The sequence below is a fragment of the Lepidochelys kempii genome, chromosome 1, assembly GCF_965140285.1.
Source record: "Lepidochelys kempii isolate rLepKem1 chromosome 1, rLepKem1.hap1, whole genome shotgun sequence".
Lineage (NCBI taxonomy): Eukaryota > Metazoa > Chordata > Testudines > Cheloniidae > Lepidochelys > Lepidochelys kempii.
The window spans coordinates 21,504,401-21,517,557 of NC_136380.1; the positions used below are offsets into that span (position 1 = coordinate 21,504,401).

General features: G+C 42.5%; 1 protein-coding gene across 14 annotated transcripts in view; it reads right to left on the reverse strand.

Moving 5' to 3' along the window:
* DLG2 (discs large MAGUK scaffold protein 2) overlaps nt 1-13,157 on the reverse strand; it is a 1,468,504-nt gene that overhangs the window by 158,640 nt on the left and 1,296,707 nt on the right. The window contains exon 1 of one of the 14 annotated variants that reach the window (XM_073336241.2): nt 9,553-9,865. The exons of the other annotated variants lie outside the window; for them this stretch is intronic. The gene's annotated coding sequence lies outside the window, so the exon portion shown is untranslated. Of the gene's footprint in view, nt 1-9,552; nt 9,866-13,157 lie in introns of those variants that run through there. 14 annotated transcript variants of the gene reach the window in all.

Sequence of the window (13,157 nt, forward strand, 5' to 3'; positions counted from 1 at the left end):
TATACACACAAAGCATGAAAAAATACCTCCCCCCACCCCACTCTCCTGCTGGCAATAGCTTATCTAAAGTGACCACTCTCCTTACAATGTGTATGATAATCAAGTTGGGCCATTTCCAGCACAAATCCAGGTTTTCTCACCCCCCCCCCCACACACACAAACCCACTCTCCTGCTGGTAATAGCTTATCTAAAGTGACCACTCTCCTTACAATGTGTATGATAATCAAGGTGGGCCATTTCCAGCACAAATCCAGGGTTTAACAAGAACGTCGGGGGGGGGGGGGGTAGGAAAAAACAAGGGGAAATAGGTTACCTTGCATAATGACTTAGCCACTCCCAGTCTCTATTGAAGCCTAAGTTAATTGTATCAAATTTGCAAATGAATTCCAATTCAACAGTTTCTCACTGGAGTCTGGATTTGAAGTTTTTTTGTTGAAGAATTGCAACTTTCATGTCTGTAATCGCGTGACCAGAGAGATTGAAGTGTTCTCTCACTGGTTTATGAATGTTATAATTCTTGACTTCTGATTTGTGTCCTTTTATTCTTTTACGTAGAGACTGTCCAGTTTGACCAGTGTACATGGCAGAGGGGCACTGCTGGCACATGATGGCATGTATCACATTGGTAGATGTGCAGGTGAACGAGCCTCTAATGGTGTGGCTGATGTGATTAGGCCCTGTGATGGTGTCCCCTGAATAGATATGTAGGCACAATTGGCAACGGGCTTTGTTGCAAGGATAGGTTCCTGGGTTAGTGGTTCTGTTGTGGGTTAGTGGTTCTGTTCTAAGGTGCCACAAGTACTCCTTTTCTTTTTGCTAATCTAGAGTTATGTTCTGCAGCTTTGCGTGCAAGTTCTACATAGGGATGCCAACTTTGTATTCACACAAAACTGAACACTCTTGCCCCGCCCCCTGCTCTGCCCCTCATCTGAGGCCCCGCCCCTTCTCTGAGGCCCCATCACCGCTTGCTCCATCCTTCCTCTCTGTTGCTCGCTCTCCCCACCCTCACTCACTTGCTCATTTGCCCTGGGCTGGCTCAGGGGTTGGGGTGCGGGAGGGGGTGTGAGCTCCAAAATGGAACCAGGGATGAGGGGTTTGGGAGAGGGCTCTGGGTTCGGGGGGTGGAGCCGAGGGATTCGGAGTATGGGAGGGAGCTCTGGGCTGAGGCGGGGGTTGGGGTGTGGAATGGGGTATGGGCTGGGGGTGTGAGTTCCAGGGTGGGGCCAGAAATGAGGTATTCAGGGTGTGGGACGGGGCTCTGGGCTCGGGCAGGGAATTGGGGTGTGGGAGGGAGGTGAGGGCTCAGGCTGGGGGTGCAGGCTGTGGGGTGGGGCTGGGGATAAGGGGTTTGGGGTGCAGGAGAATGCTCTGGGCTGGGACCAAGGGGTTTGGACAGCAGGAGGGGATCAAGGCTGAGGCAGGGGGTTGGGACGCAGGAGGGGGTCAGGGATGCAGGCTCCAGGCGGCACTTACATCAAGCAGCTCCCAGAAGCAGCAGCATGTCCCCCTGTCCAGCTCCTATGTGGCGGCGCAGCCAAGCAGCTCTGTGCACTGCCCCATCTGCAGGTGCTGCCCCCGCAGCTCCCATTGGCCACAGTTCCCAGTCAATGGGAGCTGCGGAGCGGGTGCTTGGGGTGGGGGCAGCACGCTGAGCCTCTTGGCTTCCCCTATTCTAGGAGCCAGAGGGGGGACATGCCACTGCTTCCAGGAGCTATGCAGAGCCTGCCTTAGCCCCACTGTGCCGCCGACTGGACATTTAACAGCCTGTTTCGCAGTACTGACTGGAGCTGCCAGGGTCCCTTTTCGACCAGGCGTTCTGTTGGAAAACCAGACACCTGGCAAGCCTAGTTCTACAGGTGGTTTATGTGACAATCAGGTTCCAGACACCTGAGGGGGAAAACAGAGTGTATGAACACCCCAAAACAAGCAACTGAATCAACTGATTGTATACAATATCACTGTACTAGAACTGTATTGAGTAATGTTTCTTATGAAAGCAGGTGACACACCGATGACTAATATCATTGTGAAATAGATGTATTAACACTATATGAGAAATTATGGATACTAATTGATATTATGGTTTAAAAACTGTGACCAAATGAAGGGGAGAAACAGGCTTTCTCCCAAACAGTAGGGAAGGCAGCTGTCCACTTGTTTCCAATGATATTAAGTAGTGTAGAATCAAAACAATGGAAGCCCTATTTACATATGAATTGGCAGGGGGGTGGGAAGTCCACAGGAAGGGAAGAACAGCAAGAAGCCTTCCTGCCCCTTGTGACAGTGTCAGTGAACTCTGGGGTAATATAAGGGGAGCAAAAAGACACGGGAGTTATCCATCACTTGGAGGATTAAAAGGGCCAGAGCTCTTGACATCACAGAATGTTGGATCCTTCAACCAAGGCAGTTGAAGCCTCTGGGACCTAAGTTTAGGGGGAAAAACCTGCTTAGGCAAAGGTAACTTGCTAAAATTAAGTTTTAGTCATGTTAAATAAACCTGTTTTACTTTTACTATAAACCAGTTCAGTGCTTTGATTGAAATAAGTGTTGGTCAAACCCCAGTTAAATTACAAAGCTGCAGTGTATTGCCCCTTTAAAGAAGCAACACGTTCCAGAAAAGGGTTGGACACTCAGGGAAACATCTCTGGGGAGCTCAGGAGTCAGGGTTCACTGTTTGTTACCTGCAAGACAAGGTCTGGACTGGCAGAGTCCTGGAGAGTTTGCTGGCAGGGCAGACAAGATGGTGTGTCAGCTTAGCGGTAGCAAAACTCTCTCTTGCTGAGGCTGAGCAGTAACCCAGTAACTCACACTGCCGGAACCCCAGCAGATTGTCACCAGGCAGACAGTTTCGAGGAAATTTGGGACTGGGAGGGTAGTGGGGTCACTCTGCAAAAAGTAACTGGGCAGTGGAAGCCAGGCTGTGACCGACAAGCTTGTATGCAGGCTGTTGGTGTCAGATCTATGAGTCACAACCACATAGAATTGAAGGCACCCAGAGTTGCAGGGCAGATGGTGACACAACTCCTCACTGGTCCGGGTTGAACCCCTGACATGTTTAATCTCCCAAGTGATGTACAAGTCAAATATCTTTTTGCCCCCCTTATATAACCTCAAAATTCACTGATCCTGTCACAAGAGGCATACAATCACGTGATTCAGTTCTTGTTCTTTAGGGTTCAGACCTCATGTTTTGTCCCTGGGGCGTCTGGACCCTGATTGTCACAATGTATGCCCAATATTTGTCAGTATGGCTCAGAGTTTTGGTGTCCTCTTGGATGATCCTCTGCTGGTCTTGGATTCCCTGGTGACATATTGGCACATAATCCTCTGTTTCATATACAACTTGTGTGGAGGCTGTGTCCATTCTCTACTGATGCAGACCCAGCCGTAGGATCTACATCTCTGCAACTTCAAATGTAGATGACCACACTGTGCTCAACTAAGGGGCTTCAGTTAGTGCAAAAAACGCAGAAACTTATGTTTTGAAAGGGACAGAACACTACTCTGTGCTCAGAATTTGCTACCTATCTACTTCTGGGTATAATTCAAGTTGCTGGTTACCTACAATGCCTCAGATAGAATGTGGAATCCAGATAATTTCTTTCCCTGTATCTCACTAGAGAAGACATGATCCATTGGCTAGTTCTGCCTGCGGGTTTCTGGGACCAAAGTGTCAAGAGCCAGTGGGAGGGTCCATCTCTGTGGAATGCACTCTTCTGATTTTGAACATTCTCAGGTCATGTGTAAGACCTATCTGCTTGATCAGGGTTTAACCCACTTCCAGCAACAAGGTTTATGTGTGAATTTTTTTTTTTGGGTGGTGGAAGTCTTTCAAAATGAAGAAAAAGTACTTTAAAGTTAGGATTTTCATTATTATTTAATCATTATTATTACCAGTGTAAATCACCCAGATGCCAAAACTGTGTACACCATTACAAAGTCAATCCATCACACTTATAATTAGATTAAGTTTAACACCCTGGAGATTTATTTCATTTAGTACTGAATTTCCCAGTGCACTTCTAACCTGCAATCTGGTTAGAAGTTGGTGTTTGTGTAGGCTGCATATCTTTTGGCAGGTTTTGATCTTTGCCTCTGCTGTGCACCCAGTAGAATGTGTAGCCCAATATTGAAGACAATAACATATTTATAAGTGTAACATTTTACTGACTCCCTGCCCTATTTGTCAAATCTATTCCTTCCTACTGCATAAAAATTTACTTCAGCTATGATCCCTGAAATAGGGTAGCTGGTTCATTAAATGAAACTGGGCTCAGTTCTCCTGTTCCAGTCCAGGCACTCCCAGTTGGACCAATTAAGAGAGCAGGACAGCACATGGGGACCAGAGTTGCTAACTTTCACCTGTTAATAAGTACCCCTACTTCCACAATAAGCCACAAATCAGGTGAATCCCATTTCAAAACAAGACCAAAACAAGCCAATCCCTAAGAACCCCAACACTCTACGTGACTAGATCCCCCGGGCGTGCAGTCTGGGACTGTGGTTGGCCTGCTGTGAACCTCTGACTCTCTCCCCCTTACCCCTGCTTGCCCCGCCCCTTGCCCCTGAAAGAAACAAGCTACAAGCCAAACAAGCAACAAATTACAAGCCAAAAACTAGCCAACAAGCAACTCACAAGCCAATTAAGCCAAAAACAAGCCCAATTTCTGCATTTTTTTCATGGGTTTGGCATGCCTGCTGGGGACCTAAGCATCAGCCAGGAACCAGACAGGAGAAGGGCATGAGAAGATAGCTGCTAGAGAGAGAAGTTGGTTTGTGGGAGAAGGCTGAAGATAGGAAATCAGCAAGAGGGGTTAACTGTCTGGCGTCTCCAAGCCACAGACCCAGGGCTGGAGGCAGGAGGAGCAGCAAAGGGAGATGCCTGCTGACAACTCCAGGGACAGAGAGTGGACCCAGAGGTACTGCAAAAGGGATGGGAGGTGTGAGGGATGCTCCCCTGGCAAAGATGCTCTCAGCATGGAGGATGTGGGAGTTCCTGTTGGGAAGAGCAGAAGGAAAGGTTGCTGTCCTGGCAGAGGGACAGGTTTGCACCCCAGAAGGAAAGGTTGCTGCCCTGGCAGAGGGACAGAGGAGGACTGATCAAGAGTCTGGATGGAGCAGAAGACACCGGAATATTACTTGCACTGGGGTGACAGGGATTATGTTTTGGGACATTTACACTACGTTTTGTGAATAAAGTGTGTTGATGGACGGCAGGATAAGCTTCCAGGAAGTTACTGGGGACTCAAAAGGGAAACTGAGACAAGGGGCCACTTGCAGGGCTGCCCCAAGGCCACCGGGAGTGCCTGGAAGAAGACCATGTGTTTACAATCCTAATAAAAGAGACCATGTTTTGCCTATATTTATAACCAATTTTTTGTCCTGAAATATCACTCACTGAGGAGGAAACAAATTTATTTAGATTATTATGGCTTGAATGGTTCTGTTGTATACATGCCATAATATATGATACTGTAAAATAATTTGGATAATGCTGTAAAACATAACCCATCACAACACATAATATCTGGTTATTAGCATGAGCATTCAATAAGATGCAAGTCAAGAATGACATATAACCTTTTCAATGCTTTGCAGCAAAGTATTCCATATTAAAGTATGAAACTCAGCTCATCTGTACATATGGAAGCAACTAACCATTTACTTTAAAGTGTGTGTGTGTGTGTGTGTGTGTGTGCACACAAACATATGTATGGGTGTACGTACATACACACACAGACACCAGTCTCAAGTTCTACTCACCACTGCCCTACATTAAAAAGCACAATCACAAATAAAACCTCATCAGAGGTCCTCAACTCAAACCGAACAATAACCAAACAAAGATTAACTCTTACCATGCCCCTCCCAAAAGCCTGGTTAAACGGATGGGTCTTGCAGCAAGCCCAGAAGGTCAACAGATCTGGGGTATTTCAAAGGGTGATGAGTAAATCCCAAAGTTGAAGGCCCCTAAAAAGAATGTCCTGTCAGCAGTCCCCTCTCTTTTACATTGAGTATAACTCAAACTCAGGGGCCTTTGTTGATCTCAACTCCAGCAACTGGGCAAAGATGCACACTTCTTGCATAGGCAGGTGGTCCCAGAACATAAGAATGGCCATACTGGGTCAGACCAAAGGTCCATCCAGCCCAGTATTCTGTCTACTGACAGTGGCTAATGCCAGGTGCCCCAGAGGGAGTGAACCTAACAGGTAATGATCAAGTGATCTCTCTCCTGCCATCCATCTCCACCCTCTGACAAACAGAGGCCAGGGACACCATTCCTTGCCCATCCTGGCTAATAGCCATTAATGGACTTAACATCCATGAATTTATCCAGTTCTCTTTTAAACTCTGTTATAGTCCTAGCCTTCACAACCTCCTCAGGCAAGGAGTTCCACAGGCTGACTGTGCGCTGAGTGAAAAAGAACTTCCTTTTATTTGTTTTAAACCTGCTACCCATTCATTTCATTTGTTGGCCCCTAGTTCTTATTTTATGGGAACAAGTAAATAATTTTCCTTATTCACTTTCTCCACACCACTCATGATTTTATATACCTCTGTCATATCCCCCCTTAGCCTTCTCTTTTCCAAGCTGAAAAGTCCTAGCTTCTTTAATCTCTCCTCATATGGGACTAAAATAATCATTTTAGTTGCCCTTTTCAGAACCTTTTCTAATGCCAGTATATCTTTTTTGAGACCAGGGGACCACATCTGTATGCGGTATTCAAGATGTGGGCCTACCATGGATTTACATAAGGCAATAAGATATTCTCTGTCTTATTCTTTATCCCTTTTTAAATTATTCCTAACACCCCGTTTGCTTTTTTGACTGCCGCTGCACACTGCATGGACGTCTTCAGAGAACTATCCACGATGACTCCAAGATCTTTCTCCTGATTAGTTGTAGCTAAATTAGCCCCCATCATATTGTATGTATAGTTGGGGTTATTTTTTCCAGTGCGCATTACTTTATATTTATCCACATTAAATTTCATTTGCCATTTTGTTGCCAAATCACTTAGTTTTGGGAGATCTTTTTGAACTTCTTCACAGTCTGCTTTGGTCTTAACTATCTTGAGCAATTTAGTATCATCTGCAAACTTTGCCACCTTACTGTTTACCCCTTTCTCCAGATCATTTATGAATAAGTTGAATAGGATTGGTCCTAGGACTGACCCTTGGGGAACACCACTAGTTACCCCTCTCCATGCTGAAAATTTACCATTTATTCCTACCCTTTGTTCCCTGTATTTTAACCAGTTCTCAATCCATGAAAGGATCTTCCCTCTTATCCCATGACAACTTAATTTATGTAAGAGCCTTTGGTGAGGGACCTTGTCAAAGGCCTTCTGGAAATCTAAGTACACTATGTCCACTGGATCCTCCTTGTCCACATGTTTGTTGACCCCCTCAAAGAACTCTAATAGATTAGTAAGACATGATCTCCCTTTACAGAAACCATGTTGACTTTTGCGCAACAATTTATGTTCGTCTATGTGTCTGACAATTTTATTCTTTACTATTGTTTCAACTAATTTGCCCAGTACTGATGTTAGACTTACCGGTCTGTAATTGCCAGGATCACCTCTAGAGCCCTTCTTAAATATTGGTGTTACTTTAGCTATCTTCCAGGCCATTTAGGGATTTATAAATCAAACTCTAGACTTTAAACTCCACACAGAAACCAATAGAAAGCCAGCACAGATCCTGCAGTGGTGATGTCGTGCTCCCAATGATACACACCTCTTAAATATGGACTTTTGCCTTCTATAGCAGCTTCAGTTCCCAGACTGATTGAAGGTATAGCCCTCCACAGAGCACACTACAGTAGCCCAGTGTTGAAGTCACAGAGTCTTATCGTTAGTGTTCTCATTGCTGAGATGATACCATGGTGATGGATGCAATATAGTGATCTAGACAGATGGATCTGATATCAGACTCCTAAAAATATGAGAACTTACAACTCAAGAAAATGCATTTTGATATCACAAGAATCCCTATCAATCAATGAGAATGCTAAAAAGGACCCAAAATATTCATAGAAGAGGCAGAGAATTATAAAGAAATATAGTCATTTAAAGCAGAATTTGAAAAGGTCTTTAGTTTGTCAGACTTCTGAGGAATGATCTTACTGACAATATTTAAATGACACTCGGTACTGGAAATTAACAACTGCAAACATCTGTTACATAGCGAATCATTGGCACACGCCTTTTTGCATAAAAGCCTTTCTCTCAATACAATAAAGGGTGCTAAAACTGAGGCACTTTATCAAAGAAAACAATATCATTCCCCCACCCTGGGTGACCAAAATATAACTGTTGAAGTAGATAATTTCTCCAAGTGGGATACAGTAATACATGTTTAAATCTCTACACAGTAAACAGTTTGAACAGATAAAAGATGACAGCTCTCAGAAAGACCATGTCTCTCAGATTGCTGATAATAAAAGCAGTAAGACAACAGGTGCTGCTCTGCCGAGCCCCCTTAATATTTTGAGAAAACAATATTGTTTCTCCTACGGACAGAGGGAGAAAGACAGAGAGTAAAGAGAGAGAGAGACTACCGTCACCTATAATAATTCTGCTATATGAACAGGGAAAAGTAAAACTGCCATTAATGACCAGCAGTTGTGCCGAGAGGTATATCGATACAGCAGAGCAATGTGAGGTCTTACTTTTGGTAAACTATGCTTTTCAGTTCCTTCCTGATTAAAACAAAAATTTCCATCCCTGGTTTATTGATCTTTAAAGGTTACAGGAGAGATGATGTGAATAAATATTAAAGGATCTGGCTTTACAAAATGTAAGGGTCAATCTGAAACAAGGCAATAATTAAAGCAAAGGATTTGAAGCTAGTGAAATATTCACAAGGTAATGAATAATTTACTGGAAATATACCTTAAGCTTTCTCTGTATGGCTACTGTAATACAATGCTTTAGCAGTTTGCTTTCAAAGTATGCTTTTGCATCTCTGACATATTTCAACACTGTTATGCAAGATGGGGAATCATTCATTTTAACATGATCCTGAGCATATTACCACAAAACAGAGAGGCTACCATTTCACTTATTACCAATTAATAATCTCTACAATATAAATCATTTGCATTGCCTTGCTGCATACAAAAGATTTATGGCTGAATCCAAAATTACACATGTACTAGAGTCTTTGAAAAAGTATTAGTAAATGCTTCTCATTTTAGCATACATTTTCCCCCTCCTGCTACAAAAGGTACAGCACTTGTTCTTTTTAACTGCTAATAAAAGCTTGTTCATAGCCTCTTTGAATCTACAACACTGACAAAAACGGAAAGAAGGAAACTTTAGCTACGAACAATTACTCACAGCATTATATTAAATAATTCATTGTTACATTTTTCTTTTCATCTCGGACTGTGCCACTAGACTAAACAACTGAAATTATTGTAACCCCCACATAAAAGCCACATAGGACTACTTCTGAAAGCAAAACACACATTAAAACTACTATGCAGTTTTAACGAGTTTATCTAATAACTGGGTTAGCTCAGCTGAAGCCACATCACTCACCAAAGACAGAATTTGCTTGAACAAAAGCAGAGAGACCAGGCACCAAATGCAGCTTCTCAAGATTCTTAATGCAAGATTCTCCTGTCTGCTGTTCCGTTCACACTTGCCTTTATAACTAAGCAAACCAACAACATTCGATTGCTGAATGAATTATAAAACAGTAGCTCCCAGACTCTCATATTTTACATCACAGGGGGTGGTCATCCAGCATACACACTGCCTCTGTACATATATTGTTATAACTCATCCTGATAAACACATCAGTGCTGGCAGAAATGACAGTAATTGGTGCTCAGGATGTACAAGCCCAAACCAATAGAATACACTCCCTCCCTCAGCTCTATGCAACATCTCCACTTGTCAATCTTCGCACCTTGTTAAGGTGGAATCGTCAGCTACAGTTCAGGGTGGGCATGTGGTTTCAAAATTTGGAGGAAAATCCGATAATTGATGCAAATACTTTACCAACCTAACATTCCTTAAAACAATCTGCATGGTTTAATATTAAATGTATCTTTAATAATTGATAGGCATACTTTTCTAGCTCCTTTTTTTTTTAAAAAAAACTTTCTTCATGCTCTTTTCTTAAAGATACAGTTCTTGTACTATAACTGATAAACCCAACATCCATAACTTCTATTAGCATGAATGACAATTACCTATATCGACTCCCTCGACACTCAGGGGAGAACAGACTTCAAAATATTAGCCCACATAGGCTCAAAATGAACAATAACTTAATTATTGGGTGTTACTATGTGTAAATTTCAGACAGTTCTTATAAAATATTAGTAAATTTTATTAATAGCCTTCACATTTTGACAGTAAATATTTAGAATGTTCTCACCTATTCTGTCTTAACTTTCTTCTGTTCTGAAGAGTCCTCGTATTACTTTTTAAAAAATAAATAGACATAAAGAAAACTTGAGAAGTACTAATAAACTAAACAACTAACCTGAACAATACCAGACAGGACTGAGTATAGCAAAAAACAAATATATTGTTAATTATTGTATATGGTACAAATTACCATTTATAGTTAACCATTATCAAGAAAAATGGGTTACGATATTGATAATACTCGGTAAGCAAGTAGTCACTTAAGAGTTTTGGGTATGAAAAGTCCTTACTGATGGGAGAGGAGGAAAATTGATTAGCTGCTTGTTAGAGAGGGATACAGGGGGAAAGGACTATTTTATCTATTTTTTGAGATCTTGATGGTTCTTTAGATCTTAGTATTCCAAAAAAAATCCAGTTATAAGACGCAGGGAAATTAACATTTGTTTGGTTGCTTCCTTAATGTGTATGTGAGATTTAAAAACTTAACACCATTAACCATTTACTGTAGACCCTGATCTTGGATTGAGAACTGACAGCATGGACCCTGCACTGTTTATTTCAACAGGGTCCATATAGGCCTAGAGGTCTGTGCTATTGGATCCCAAGGCAGGATTGGGCCCTTAACCTTCAAAGCAGTAAGAATATTATTGACAATATTGTCACCATTTTATCTGAATTACATATTATTTGGATGTATTTAACATTTGAACCGAACACTGGCTTTCTACACCCATATTCATGCTAAGGGTATTTATGGGAGCAGGGACTATGTGCCAAAGAATTTTACTGAGGATGAATTTCTATTTCTGCTTTCCACAGGAGGTGATGCCTATCAGGGCATGTAGGGACCAGGATGACTCACTGGGAACCTGATCCAGATTATTTCACTCTTCATATATTATAGAACAGCTCCAACATTTGGTGCCAGGCTGAGCGGTTCTGGTTTCAAAGGTAAGCAAAATAGCTAGTGCACAGTTGCTTCTATGGTTGAGTCACATTGATAACACTTAACCATACAAATTAAGACACATCAGATAGTTTTGGTCATCATTGGGATGTTATTCCATGAACAACTGGGCTGTGGAATGTAAATGCACTCTGTGGGTGGCAACTCGAACCTGAAACCCAATCCTTCCTCTAGCCATCTGTAACAACCAATATGTGACATGAGGTGGGAACGTGGCATCTCATTTCATGCATAGTGAAAGCAAGTACCTCTATATTTATTCCTTCTCTCCCCTCCACAGCTGCTTATTCCCCTCTCCTCATTTGCTGCTCCGTGGCCTCTTCAGTCTGGCAGGGTTAATCCACACCATGCCAGAGCCACAGACATATTTCTCCATAAAGTCCTGGCTGTTACGATAAAGACTTCCCTGCAGAGAATGCTGTGCATCACTGGATGGGGGAGATGAAGCAGAAGGGTACCCAGCAGAGCAGCAGCTTTTCTTTCTGTCCCAGGAGAAGACAGACAACTGAACACCAATAGCTGGTTTCCCCAGTGGTACTAAACAGCGGATCCTCCAGAATGGGCAGAAGATGATTCTAAATGACAACCATTGGCTTGATGACAAGGCAGTAGGGGGGTCTGTGCCATTGGATTTAGACTCATGGAGCTACATTCTACTCACTGATCTACACATTTAACTTGCAAATTACAGTGGTTCTTTGTACAGCAGCCCAGTTGGGTTTCTTGCTTTGGAATTCACCAAACACAATGGTCATTTATCAGTATGCCCCTGTAACCTATTTGTGTGTTTCCTCTGTGCCTTGTTTTGACCATCCAATTCTGATCAAGCTTCCTAATCATTTCACCAGACATCGTACAGACCATTATAGTAACAGTGCTTGGAGTTACAGAGAGAAATAATGTTTGCTTGAAAGATCAGAACTCAGTTACCCAACCATACCCAAAAGACCCAAACATTCTCTCTATATTAAAATATTTTATTGACTAATATGGCTCTTACTATCACAAAATAGCTATAGTATTTGAATACAATAAACCAGACTTCTATTCAGTGTACCATGCAGCTGCATTTCAAGGCCACAATGTAGGTGACATGCACAGTGTAAAGTCTGTGGTGTAACATACTTTCCCTTCAATGGGGGACATGGCAAGAAATGCTGAAACTCCATCCCTTAATTTCTATTGCATCATATTGACTTGCCCTATCTTTCTACTGAGGTATTGCTAGAACTGCCATTGCCACAGTGTCTAAGAGCATGATGCTCTGTGAAAGATGAGCAAAATGAAGGGTACTATTTTGTCATTCAGAAAGACGTTCTTGATCAATTACATGCATTGATTTCAGAACCCAGAGTCCCCAAGGCAGTGTCAAAAATACACATTTTGTTTCTGAATGCTAGATTTCACATTCAAACTCTCTGGTTTTGCTGAAAGATGTGTCAAAGCCACGTGTGGCTGCCAGACCATGTTCTTTTGGCTGTACATCTGAGGAGGCTCAGGAGCGCAACTTATTTCTTCAAAAGGGCTTTTAACATACAAACTCTAAATTGGCTCCAAAGCTGCCTTCTTCAGAGTGCAGATTAGGAACGGTTTAAGAATGAAAAAGAGAAAGAAGAAATTCCCAGTTGTTTCCAAGGCAGGACCTTTTGCACATTATGTGCCATTATAAATATTAAAGACAAGCCGATTATAACGAATATTTGGCTGCAGATGATGGCTGCAAATGAGGATGCTCTTAAGTGCATTCATGCATCATCAGAGGAAGAACCCAGGGTATTCTGCTCAAACAACAGAAGTT